Source organism: Anomaloglossus baeobatrachus, chromosome 7 (genome assembly GCF_048569485.1).
Source record: "Anomaloglossus baeobatrachus isolate aAnoBae1 chromosome 7, aAnoBae1.hap1, whole genome shotgun sequence".
In the NCBI taxonomy this organism is placed as follows: Eukaryota; Metazoa; Chordata; class Amphibia; order Anura; family Aromobatidae; genus Anomaloglossus; species Anomaloglossus baeobatrachus.
In genome coordinates, this window is record NC_134359.1 from 141,355,555 (window position 1) to 141,368,746 (window position 13,192).

The window sequence follows — 13,192 nt, forward strand, 5'->3', positions numbered from 1 at the left end:
CCCTGAATTAAATATCAACTAAAAAATAAAAGAAACAATACCAGAATTGCTGTTGTTTTTTCATCTTCATCAAGAATAACATTTGTTTTTTTATAAAAAGTTATACGTAACCTAAGTTGGGATTAGTGAACAGATGACATTTTAACAGTAGAATGCAGCCTAGTAGAACAGCCTTTCAGTAGAATACAACTTGAGCTCTAGGGCAACCTTTTGAACATAGCATTCCTATCAATATTGAAATATTAAAAAGCCTTGCCATATGCATCCCGAGTGTAAAGAGACTTATAGGCCAGCACTCATATAGCCACACTCACTGAAAAATAAAAATGTAAATTGTACATACAAAGGTTCATAGTGCTGGAAGTAAAGTTATAATAGCTATAACACAGATGTTAAAAATATTGTACTATTCCTTAATAGAGATGACAAACCCTATGAAGAAAATAGCCAAAAACAAAGAATACAATGTATAAAGTTTATTAGTACAATATAAAAATATATAAAACGGCAAGGTAGAAGCTAATGATTAAAGTGCAATTAGCACCACAGAAATCGACACAGAAGGAGGACAAAGAGCAGCAAATGTTATATCACAAAAAACAGTGTAAGGCCCCCTTCACATGTCAGTGAAAAACACTGACGTTCTTCACTGATGTGTAAAACACGCACATGTCCCTCCGAGTTCTGTGATTCACGGCATACGTGGGTTGTCCATGTGCAATCCGTGATCTGTGATCCTTGATTGCATTTGGACATTACTCACCTGCCTTCGCTCTTGCTGTCCATGGTGCTGAACTCCTCGGCTCTGCAGCGTCCGCCCACCACTCTCTGCAGCTACTTCAGGGTCGGCTGTTCCTGCTTTCATGAATATTCATGAGCCGGGCAGGAGCTGCAGAGAGCGGAGGCTGCACAGCGAATCACTGGAAAGGTTAGTTGAAAATGTTTATTATTTAAAATGTCAGTGTTTCTCTGGTACGTGTTTCACAGATCACACATGGATCACACCATAGTGTGGTTCGTGGGTCATCAGTGATGCCAGAAAAAAATGGACTTGTCTCTGTGCAGAATCACGGACACGCGTGTACGCTGTGCGGATACACGGTCAGTGAAAAATCACTGATGTGTGAGCAGACCCATTGATTATAATGTGTCTGCGTATGTCAGTGATTCTGGTACGTACAAAAAAAAGCACATACGTACCAGAATCACTGACGTGTAAAGGGGGCCTAAGAAAGTGTATACAGTATATGTGTGTATATGGCTCTGGAAATGTGTCTCTAAATAGGTAGACACGATTCCCATACAGCACAGGTGTATCATGGCTTCAGGTATACACCTCTAATTCTGGGCATTGTCTTTCTTCTTACATATTGGGGTACTCTGCCCGATTGTTCTACTCTGCCATGTCTACTCCCTGAGCAGTTTATATGTTTTTAGGCAAAAACACTGACATCCTATAAGCAAACACATTGGCATTTGGCCCTATATAATGTATTGTAACCAGGGGATTTTTTGATTGATATTTTTTTTGATCCGCCTATAATATATATTTGTATGTACTCTGTGGGAATTGTGTATACCTATTTAGGGACACTTTTTCACAGCCATATACACACACATATATATACACTTCCTTACACTATTTTTTTGTGATATAACATTTGCTGGTCTTTGTCCTCCTCCTGTATCATTTTTTGTGGTGCTAATTGCACTTTAATCGTTACCTTCTACCATGCCATTTTATATACTGTATTTTTATATTGTACTATTACTGAGATATTGGTAGTGCATTGACATCATCAGATATATTATCTTAATATCTTCTATAGAGATACAATTTGGGTCTTAATAGAGATGAGCGAACTTGTTCGAAAAAGGTTCTCCAATTTCAAATTTGCTATGAACCTTGGCTCATTAAGCTAATGTTCGGATTCATGAAAATGTTCTCAAAAATCATCAAAGATCAGTTTTGTTCAGTAACTGTTCACACTTGCACTAATTTTCCTCTAAGGCCATCATCCTTTTGGGTTCCAGCACCTGACCTCGGACCTCCATGATTTTTATTCACCGTTTTCAATAAAGTCTGGATGTTATTTTACATCAGGTGCAGCTTCTTTCCTCTCTTCACTGGCTCACTTTTAGGCCCCCTTCACACACACGTGTCTCCGGTACGTGCTAGGTCCATTTCCGCATGTACAGGAGACACGGGCATACGTATACCCATTAAAATCAATGGGTTTATGTGCACGCACGTGTTCAGCCATTGGCTCGTGCCCGTGGAGAACATGCATGTGCCACAAACACGGCACATGGGGAGCAAAGCACCCCTTTAATACGTCAGTGAAAAAACGTTGTTTTTTTTTCACGTGCGTGTGAAAGGGGGCCTTAGATGTATATACACTGAAGTAGGAGAAAATTAAATACGAAACACAGTATGTAAAAAAATACTAAAAAAGTATATATATATATATATATATATATATATATATATATATATATATATATATATATATATATATATATATTGTAACATCCTGGAGGTGGATTATTCACTGGGCCGTGCACAGGACTCCCCCCCGAGGCAACCTGGAGCTAACGCCTATACAGGGACTGTCCAATCACCCCACCAGAGGGCCTAGATGCACTGTAGCCGGAACACTAGGGGTACGGGATAAGAGTCCTTCAGGGATCTGTACAGGAATGTCTCTGAGTCCAACGGGCACTGTAGGCAGGACGGATAACTGGTACCAGATTCAGGTGCCGGGTAGGAACAGCAGACAGGGTCTGGGTCCAGCGAGACGTGCAGGCTGATGTTACCAGGTGAAGTCGGGGATCGGTGATGGGTTCAGGCTGATGGGAGATGGCGGGATCCTCAGCAGACAGTCACTGGGAGACTTCCTGGGAAATCAGCCATCAGGACCGGGTTAGGGTGGCAGGCAGGCTCTGCGGAAGAGACAGAGTTAAACAGAGAAAAGGCACAGAGGGACCTGAACATCTAGCTATGGGAACACGTTGATCAGGCACCACCCACATGGAAAGGAAGTCCTAATATACCCTGTACCTGTAATTGGCCACATCCTGTTTCCGGGATGCTGGCCCTTTAAGAAGAGGTGAGTGAACGCACACGCGCCCTAATGCGCAAGTGCGAGGTTCGTCTGCCGGAGACCAGAGCAGGAAGCGGTGCAGGAGATGCAGGGGGACCAGACAGAGTGTCCTTGGTCGCAGGGATACGCCGGGACCGGCGGGCAGAAGGCACGGAGGACACAGAAGAGTGAGGGGAGCAGCCGCGGGCAGGAGGACCGGGAACCGGAGCGGTGAGTGACAGATGGCGCCGGGACCCGGGGAGCGTGACAGTACCCCCTCCCTCACGTCCCCCTCCCCACAATCGGGACAAGAAGTCGCGTAGTAGAGGAGTGCTAACGTTCTTCGGGGTTCCCAGGATCGGTCCTCGGGACTGTAGCCCTCCCAATCAACAAGGAAAAACTGCTTACCCCGCATGGTCTTCATGGCCACTACATCTCTTACCGCGTACACATCATCGTCAGCAATGGGAGGAGGACGCCGGGACCCGGGGAGCGTGACAGTACCCCCTCCCTCACGCCCCCCTCCCCACAACCGGGACAAGAAGTCACATAGTAGAGGAGTGCTAACGTTCTTCGGGGTTCCCAGGATCGGTCCTCGTGACCGTAGCCCTCCCAATCAACAAGGAAAAACTGCTTACCCCGCATGGTCTTCATGGCCACTACATCTCTTACCGGGTACACATCGTCGTCAGCAATTGGAGGAGTACGAGTACCGGCTTCAGAGGAGAAGGGACCAAGGACGACAGGCTTGAGCAAGGAGACGTGGAAGGAGATAGGGATCCGCATTGTGGCCGGGAGCTGCAGTTTGTATGAAACCTCATTGATCCGTTTGACAATTTTGAAAGGACCGATGTACTGTGGACCCAACTTGTAAGATGGAATCTTCAACCAGACGTGTTTGGAGGCAAGCAACACCAAATCCCCAGGAGAGAAGCGAGGAGGGTCAAGGCATCTGTTGTCCGCATGTTTCTTCATCTGGAAGGAAGCACGTTCAAGGGAGGTTTTGACAGAACTCCATATAGTAGAGAAGTCCCGGGACAGAGCATCTGCAGCGGGAACATCAGAAGTCGAGGATACCGGTAATGGAACAGAAGGCTGAAGACCGTAGCCAACATAGAAGGGAGAGCTGGAGGAGGATTCACTGACGTGATGATTATGGGAGAACTCAGCCCAAGGGAGTAGCATGGACCAGTCGTCATGATGGCCGTTGATGTAGTGTCGAAGGAAGGAAGTCAGGACCTGGTTGACACGTTCCACTTGGCCATTCGACTGGGGATGGTAGGCAGAGGAAAAGCCCAGGGATACTCCCAGATGTTTACAGAGCGCCCTCCAGAAGCGCGAGGTGAACGGAGGTCCCCTGTCGGACACTAATGCAAGGGAAAGCCGTGCAGCCGGAAGATATACTGAATGAAGGCATCAGCAAGCTCCTGGGCAGAGGGCAGTCCGACCATGGGGACGAAATGAGCCATCTTCGAGAAATGATCCACCACGACTTAGATGACCGTATGTCCGGAAGACAAAGGCAAGTCCGTGATAAAATCCATGGCAATGTGTTGCCATGGAATGGAGGGAATCGGCAGAGGCAGGAGATGGCCATAGGGTAAGTGCTTGGCCGTCTTGTTCCGGGCACAGGATGGACAAGCAGAGAAAAAGGAAACGACATCCTTACGGAGAGACGGCCACCAATAGTGACGAACGATAGCACTCCACGTTTTCTTCTGACCGGCATGTCCGGCCACTTTCGAAGAATGCCCCCATTGAAGGACTTTAAGTTTGTCGTTCTCCGTGACGAAAGTCTTCCCAGGGGGTATCTGTGCCAGAGTGACGGGAGCCACCGGAAGGCCGTTACTGGGACAGATAATGGACTGGTTTGTCTCTTCTTCTTGTTCTACTGGAACAAAGGACCGGGACAAGGCATTAGCCCGCACGTTCTTGTCTGCGGGCCGAAAATGTAGTTGGAAGTCAAACCGGGCAAAGAACAGAGACCAACGGGCTTGTCGCAGGTTCAGTCTTCGAGCAGATCGCAGATACTCCAGGTTCTTATGGTCGGTGTAAATGATAACCGGGTATACCGCACCCTCCAAGAGGTAACGTCATTCCTCCAAAGCCAGCTTGACAGCCAGGAGCTCTCGATCGCCAATGGTATAGTTGCGTTCGGGTGCCGAGAAGATTTTGGAGAAGAAGCCGCAGATGATTATCTTCCCAGTGGACGACCTCTGCATGAGCACGGCCCCAGCCCCTGAAGAGGAGGCATCCACCTCCTATGGGAATTGTCTGTTCAACTCTGATCTGTGGAGAACGGGAGAGGAGGAAAACGCCCGCTTCAGGGAACAGAAAGCAGCGTCGACCTCAGGTGACCAGTCTTTCGGGTTGGCCCCCTTCTTGGTCAAAGCGGAGAGAGGCGCCGTCAGAGCAGAGAAGTGAGGGATGAACTGGCGATAATAATTAATGAAGCCTAGGAAATGTTGGATGGCTTTCAGTCTGGAAGGAGGGGGCCACTTAAGGATAGAAGACACCTTCTCAGGAACCATCTGCAAGCCCGTGTCGGAGATCACATAGCCCAGAAAGGGGAAGGGACGTCCGTTCAAACACATATTTCTCGTACGTAGCGTACAGGCGGTTCTCCCTAAGCCTTTGAAGAACAAGTCGCATGTGAAGATGAGCGAACCGGCCGTGGTTCGGCTCGAGTTCGGTTCGCCGAACGGAGGTCTCGTTCGGTTCGGCGAACCACTCGAACCGCATAGGAAACAATGGGAGGCAAACACAAACACATAAAAACACCTAGAAAACACCCTCAAAGGTGTCCAAAAGGTGAAAAACAACTCACAACACAACACAAACACATGGGAAAGTGACAAGAACAAATTCTCATGCTTAAACAAAACAGCGTTACAAGGAAAAAAAGATGAGACACAGATATAGGCATGGCATGCCCTTCTAAAAATCATGCAAAACACCGCAAGGGTTACTCCAAGCGGAGTGGCAGCACTTGTGCCCCAGCTGTACACTTCACAGGTAGATTTGCATCAAGCACATTCAAAAATACGCCACACTTAACCGATCCCAGGATGACACCGGGGTAGGTAGCTAAGTCTTTCCTGATCCCAGCTCTGTTCATCTTGGATCATTTTTAAAAACAATGTAAGCAAGGGTTACTCCAAGCGGAGTCTCCCTTTTTTCCAAAAATTGGACCACACACACACCCACCCCTTCAGTAGCAGCACTTGTGCCCCAGTTGTACACTTCACAGGTAAATTTGCATCAAGCACATTCAAAAATACGCCATACTTAACCGTCCCCAGGATGACACCGGGGTAGGTAGCAAAGTCTTTGCTGAACCATGACTTGTTCATCTTGGCTCCTTTTAAAAAACACAGCAAGCAAGGGTTACTCCAAGCGGAGTCTCCCTTTTTTCCAAAAATTGGAGCACACACACACACCCACTCCTTCAGTGGCAGCACTTGTGCCCCAGTTGTACACTTCACAGGTAGATTTGCATCAAGCACATTCAAAAATACGCCATACTTAACCGTCCCCAGGATGACACCGGGTTAGGTAGCTAAGTCTTTCCTGATCCCAGCTCTGTTCATCTTGGATCAATTTTAAAAACACAGCAAGCAAGGGTTACTCCAAGCGGAGTCTCCCTTTTTTCCAAAAATTGGGCCCCACACACACACACCCACCCCTTCAGTGGCAGCACTTGTGCCCCAGTTGTACACTTCACAGGTAGATTTGCATCAAGCACATTAAAAAATACACCATACTTAACCGTCCCCAGGATGACCCCGGGGTAGGTAGCTAAGTCTTTGCTGAACCATGACTTGTTCATCTTGGCTCCTTTTAAAAAACACAGCAAGCAAGAGTTACTCCAAGCGGAGTCTCCCTTTTTTCCAAAAATTGGGCCACACACACACACCCACCCCTTCAGTGGCAGCACTTGTGCCCCAGTTGTACACTTCACAGGTAGATTTGCATCAAGCACATTCAAAAATATGCCATACTTAACCATCCCCAGGATGACACCGGGGTAGGTAGCTAAGTCTTTCCTGATCCCAGCTCTGTTCATCTTGGATCATTTTTAAAAACTATGTAAGCAAGGGTTACTCCAAGCGGAGTCTCCCTTTTTTCCAAAAATTGGGCCACACACACCCACCCCTTCAGTGGCAGCACTTGTGCCCCAGTTGTACACTTCACAGGTAGATTTGCATCAAGCACATTCAAAATCCACAAGCATTTACTCTCCCCAGGATGACACAGCGGTAGTAAATTCCTTGTGGATCTATGACTTGTTCATTTTAATGAACGTTAGTCTGTCCACATTGTCACTGGACAGACGCGTGCGCTTATCTGTCAGCACACACCCAGCAGCACTGAAGACACGTTCAGAGACAACGCTGGCAGCTGGACACAACAAAATCTCCAAGGCGTAAGTGGAGAGCTTTGGCCATTTTTCAAGATTTGAAGCCCAAAATGAGCAAGGCTCCATTTGCAAAGTCATGGCATCGATGTTCATTTAGAGATACTCCTGTATCATCCTCTCCAGCCGTTGACTATGTGTCAGACTTGTTGTCTCTGGTGGCCTTGCAAAGGATGGTCTAAAAAAATTATGAAAAGATTCAATAAAATTGCTATTACCAGCTCCAGATATGGTGCTGCTGGTACGGGTAGACTTTTGAAGATGACGAGACCGTCCCATGTTTGTCAAGTTACAACTGGGAGATTCACTCCATGCACCACGGTTGTTTGGTGGAAAAGCCGAGTTAAGATCGAGTAACAGCTTTTCCTGATACTCCTGCATACGTGCGTCCCTTTCTATGGCTGGAATTATGTCACAAAATTTGGAATTGTACCGGGGATCCAATAGTGTGGCAAGCCAGTACTAATCATCACTTTTAATTTTGACAGTAAGAGGGTCATGTCGAAGGTAGTGCAGCAAGAAGGCGCTCATGTGTCTTGCGCAGCCATGCCGACCAAGTCCACGCTTTGTTTGTGGCATAGAGGTGGTAACCATTCTTTCTTCCTCTGACATCTCCCCCCAACCTCTTTCAACTGAAATTTGACCAAGGTCTCCCTTATCCGCTGAGTCTTCCATGTCCATGGACAGTTAGTCCTCCATTTCTTCATGTTCTCCTGCACCTTCCTCAACATTTCGCCTGCTACCATGCGCCCTTGTTGATCCCTGTCCCCCATGGTCCCATGCCTGCCGCCTTGGTAATGATGAACGTCTGGACCTTGGTGATGTTGTTGTCTCTTGCGCAAATGAATCCTCCTGTAGTTCCTCCCCTTCCTGTTGTCCCACCCCCTGACTCCGAATAGTGTTTAGTGTGTGCTCCAGCATGTAAATGACTGGAATTGTCATGCTGATAATGGCATTGTCAGCGCTAAACATATTCGTCGCCATGTTGAAACTATGCAGAAGGGTGCATAGGTCCTTGATCTGAGACCACTTCATCAGGGTAATCTGCCCCACCTCTGCATCTCGTTGGCCCAGGCTATTCGTAATCACGTTTTGCACCAGGGCTCGATGGTGCTGCCACAGTCGCTGTAACATGTGGAGAGTCGAATTCCAGTGTGTCGGCACATCGCATTTCAGGCGATGAACCGGCAGGCCGAAAGACTTCTGGAGCGATGCAAATCGCTCAGCAGCGGTGGTTGAACGGCGGAAGTGAGCAGACAGTTTTCGTGCCCTGTTCAGAAGGCCATCTAGGCCGGGATAGTGTGTTAAAAATTGCTGGACAACAAGGTTCAACACGTGAGCCATACAAGGCACTTGTGTCACCTTGCCCAGGTGAAGGGCCGCACCCAGATTTGCAGCATTGTGGCACATGGCCTTAGCAGGTTGCAGGTTGAGTGGAGACAACCATTTACTAAACTCAGTCTCCAGAGCTGCCCACAACTCAGCCGCTGTGTGACTCTTATTTCCAAGACATTTCAAGCTAAAGACCGCCTGATGCCGTTGCGCTCTGCTGCCAGCATAGTAATGAGGGGTGCGTGATTCCTTCTGCGCAGTTACAATGCTGGTGGCCTGACCAGGCAGGCTTGGGGCGGAGGTGGAGGACCCAGACGAGGTGGAGGAGGCAGAAGCAGTGGCGGAACTTGGACAGACAGAGGATTGACCCACAAGTCGTGGGGACGCAAGACCCTTCACTAGCTATCACCATAGTTACCCAGTGCCCAGTCAGCGACATGTAACGTCCCTGTCCATGCTTACTGGTCCAAGAATCTGTGGTGAACTGCACCCGTTCACACACAGAGTTTCTCAAGGAAGCGGTGATGTAGTGTGCGACATGCTGGTGTAGCGCAGGCACACCTTTCTTAGAGAAGTAGTGGCGACTGGGCATCTGGTACTGGGGCACAGCGACAGACATAAGGTCTCTAAAATCCTGTGTGTCCACCAGGCGGAAAGGCAGCATTTCGGTAGCCAAGAGCGTACAGAGGGATAAAGTCAACCTCTTAGCTTTGTCATGGGTCGCAGGAAATGGCCTTTTATTTGTCCGCATCTGAGGGACAGAGATCTGGCTGCGGTGTGTAGATGGTGGTGAGTAAGGTGTCCCTGAAAAAATGCAGGTTTGTGAGGAAAGTGCAGGCGTAGACATGATGTTGCCTTCATCCAACGTTGATGCTATCGATGTCTGAGAGAGCTGTACACACGCACTTTTTTCCTCTTCCAAACCAACTGACGACCTACCAAGAAAACTGCCTGTTGCGGTTACAGTGGTGGAAATTGTGCGTGGAAAACCAGGTGTGACATCTGTCCCCACAGTCCTAGAAGATGAAGAGCGCGCGGATGCACTTGAAGGGGCAGGCGGTGGATGGTTCGCTCCGCTAGACCGCATTGCAGCACGGTGAGCTTCCCACTGGGACATATGATATTTATTCATGTGATGATTCATGGAAGAAGTTGTCAAACTCCTGAGGTTTTGCCCTCTACTAACAGAATCACTACAAATTTTACATATCACATGATTTGGGCGATCTTTTGCTATGTCAAAAAAAGTCCAGGCTAGGCAAGGCTTAGAGGGCATGCGACCTGCTGAGCCCCCCCGACTAGTGCTCAGAGACAGAGTGGTGGCTGAGGTTGCAGTTGTAGACGTGCTACCAGTACTACTCCTCTGTCCAGGAAGGCGCAAGGTAATTTCGTCATCAGTAGCATCCTCCTCCACCGCCTCTGTTGACCTGCTCAAGTGCCTGACTGTGGGTTGACGGTAGGTGGGATCTAGAACTTCCTCATCAAGCATTGTGTTTGCACTCCCCTCACCCTCAGACCGAGCCTCTTCCTGACGTGAACCAATATTTAAGTTGTCATCCCAATCTGGTATTACAGTTACAATCAGGTGTTACAGTTTGTGAATAAGGGTCAACATTATGCTCTGAAACTTTGTCCTCACGGCCTGAATCTGAGTCACAAAGGTTCTGGGCATCACTGCAGGCCATTTCCTGGTCTGTACTCACTGTAGCTTGGGAGCAGACCAACTGCATGTATTTACGCAACGTGCGCACATAGCCTTAAACTGTATGACTTAGGTCAAATGTTTTGGATATGCTTTCTTAAGCTTTTCACAATAGTTGGTAGGAATTTGGGCCCATTCCTCCTGACAGACAGGTGTATTGAGTCATGTCTTTAGGTCGCCTTGCTCGCACCTGCCTTTTCAGCTTTGCCCATAAACTTTCAATAGGACTGAGATCAGGGTTTTGTGATGGTCACTCCAAAACATTGACTTTGTTATCCTTAGGTAACTTTGTAACCAGTTTAGCAGTATACTTCTGGTCATTGTCCATTTGGAAGACCCAATTCTGCCAAAGCTTTAAGTTCCTTGGTGATGTCTTGAGATGATGCTTCAGTATTGCCACATAATCTTCTTTCCTCATGATGCCATCTATTTTGTGAAGTGCACCAGTCCCTCCTGCAGCAAAACAAACCCACAACATGATGCTGCCACCCTGTGTTTCACAGTTGGGATTGTGTTCTTAGGCTTCAATGCTTCTCCCTTTCTCCTCAAAAGGTAGCAGTGGTCATTATGGCCAAACAGTCAATTTCATTTTAATCAGACCACAGGACATGTCTCCGAAAATTAAGGTGTTTGTTCCTGTGTGCATTTGCAAACATTAATCTGGCTTTTTATGTTTCTTTTGGAGTAATGGCCTCTTCTTGGCAGAGTGGCTTTTCAGCCCATTTTGATACAGTACTAATTTCACTCTGGATAATGAGACAATCTTCAGAACGTCTGCCAGCATCTTCACAAGGTCTTTTGCTTTGTTCTTCGGTTGATATGCACATGTCTTACCAAAGCATGTTCACCTCTGGTACTCAGAACCCATCTCCTTCCTGAGCGGCATGATGGTTACACATTCCCGTTTTGTTTGTACTTGCATATAATTGTTTGTACAGATGAACGAGGCACCTTCAGGTATCTGGAAATTGCACTCAACGATAAACCAGGCTTGTGCAAGTCCATAATTCTCTTCCTGAGACCTTGGCTTATTTATTTTGACTTCCCATGATGCTACATAAAGAAGCAGTGTGTTTCAGGTGTGCATTAACCCTAGAACGCATACCTGGGGCCTCGCAGGCCTGCTAGGTTACTTGTATTCTATTGTAGATTTCTATGGTTGCGCATTCTAGGGTTAAAATACATCCACAGGTGTGTCTCTAATTAACACACATGTTACCAATAAACCTATCAGAAGCTTCCAACGACATGACATCATTATATGGGCTTTTCCATATTGTTTTCTAGACATAACACTTTTAGTGTACTGTATGTAAACTTTTGACTTTGCAGAAAGTAATAAAAATGGCTTAAAACATTCTCATTATTCTGGCATTTGTTTAAAGTGTAGTATACTATTTGTATAGAGTCTAGAGCATGGGTGCAAAGGGAAAACAGGAGACACAGATTCTGCAAATAGTTTTTCTATTACGTCATACAAGTAAATGCACAGAGCAGAAGATTGTTTTAATGGGCTGCAGAATACAAAAGCTCAGTGTCTAAGTAAGCAGGCAGATACTTCCAAGGTATAACAGATGTCTCTATAAATAGTCCAGATTCTGTCTTACTTCCTTATAAGCGTCAGTGGTGATGCAGGAGGGTAGCTGTGTGGAGATGAGCTCCAGTAATCCGAGGCGGAGTACAGCTCAGGTTATCAGAGGAATCAGGAACGCTGGCAGGTAGCAAGGGAACCCTTAGCGGAGCAAGAACCGGCTGGAAAGTAGTCAGTCCTAGTAGTTTCAGGAGGGATGTTTACAGACAGGCTGCCAACAGGATTCAAAAGCACTGGTCAATCAGCTGAGCCATCTTAAGCAGGTAATTGGCAGGAACAGGATGGGAATGTAGAAACTGAGAAATCCATATTGACTGAGGGCAAGGTGTGGACAGCAGAACAGGAAACAAGATGGCCAATGGAAAAAAAACAGATTAAAGCAAAAATTACAGAAAACATGGCAAAAAGTCTGAAAACTTCACAATTTGGCAAATATAAATAATTTTGGTAATCCTAATTGACCTAAACCGGGAAAGGTTTATTTTGATTTCATGTCAGATAGTGAGAAAAACATGCATATGTGTATGTAAACTTCTGGTTTCAACTGTATATAAATAAATAATAGCAGCATATGAATCTCATAATAAATAGCTCTAATAGCAGCAAATGAGTACAATTAAAAACATATAGTCACAAATAATGTGTAGTTTACACTAGAAAGTGCCAAAAGAAAAAATAATTAAGATGTAGGACTTTAAATTACAATGCAATTTCCTCATATACCAATAATATATTGGTATAGTTATAGCAGTATATGGACAATGCACACTTACATTACTCTTAATATTTGTATTCACATTATTTCACTTTATAATATATTTTCACTTTATTTATACCGTATTTTTTGCTTTATAAGACGCACTTTTGTTCCCCCAAATTTTGGGGGAAAGTAGTGGGTGCGTCTTATAATCCGAATATATGGGTCCAGGGGAAGTGGGGGCAGCTCTGGAGTGGTGCTGGGGGCTGGTGGAGGCTGGTAGAGGCTTGTGAAGGCTGCTGGAGGCAGCGAGAGATCTCCTGCTCCCGCTCATATAATATACACTGCCGCTGTCCATCACCGTGGTGCT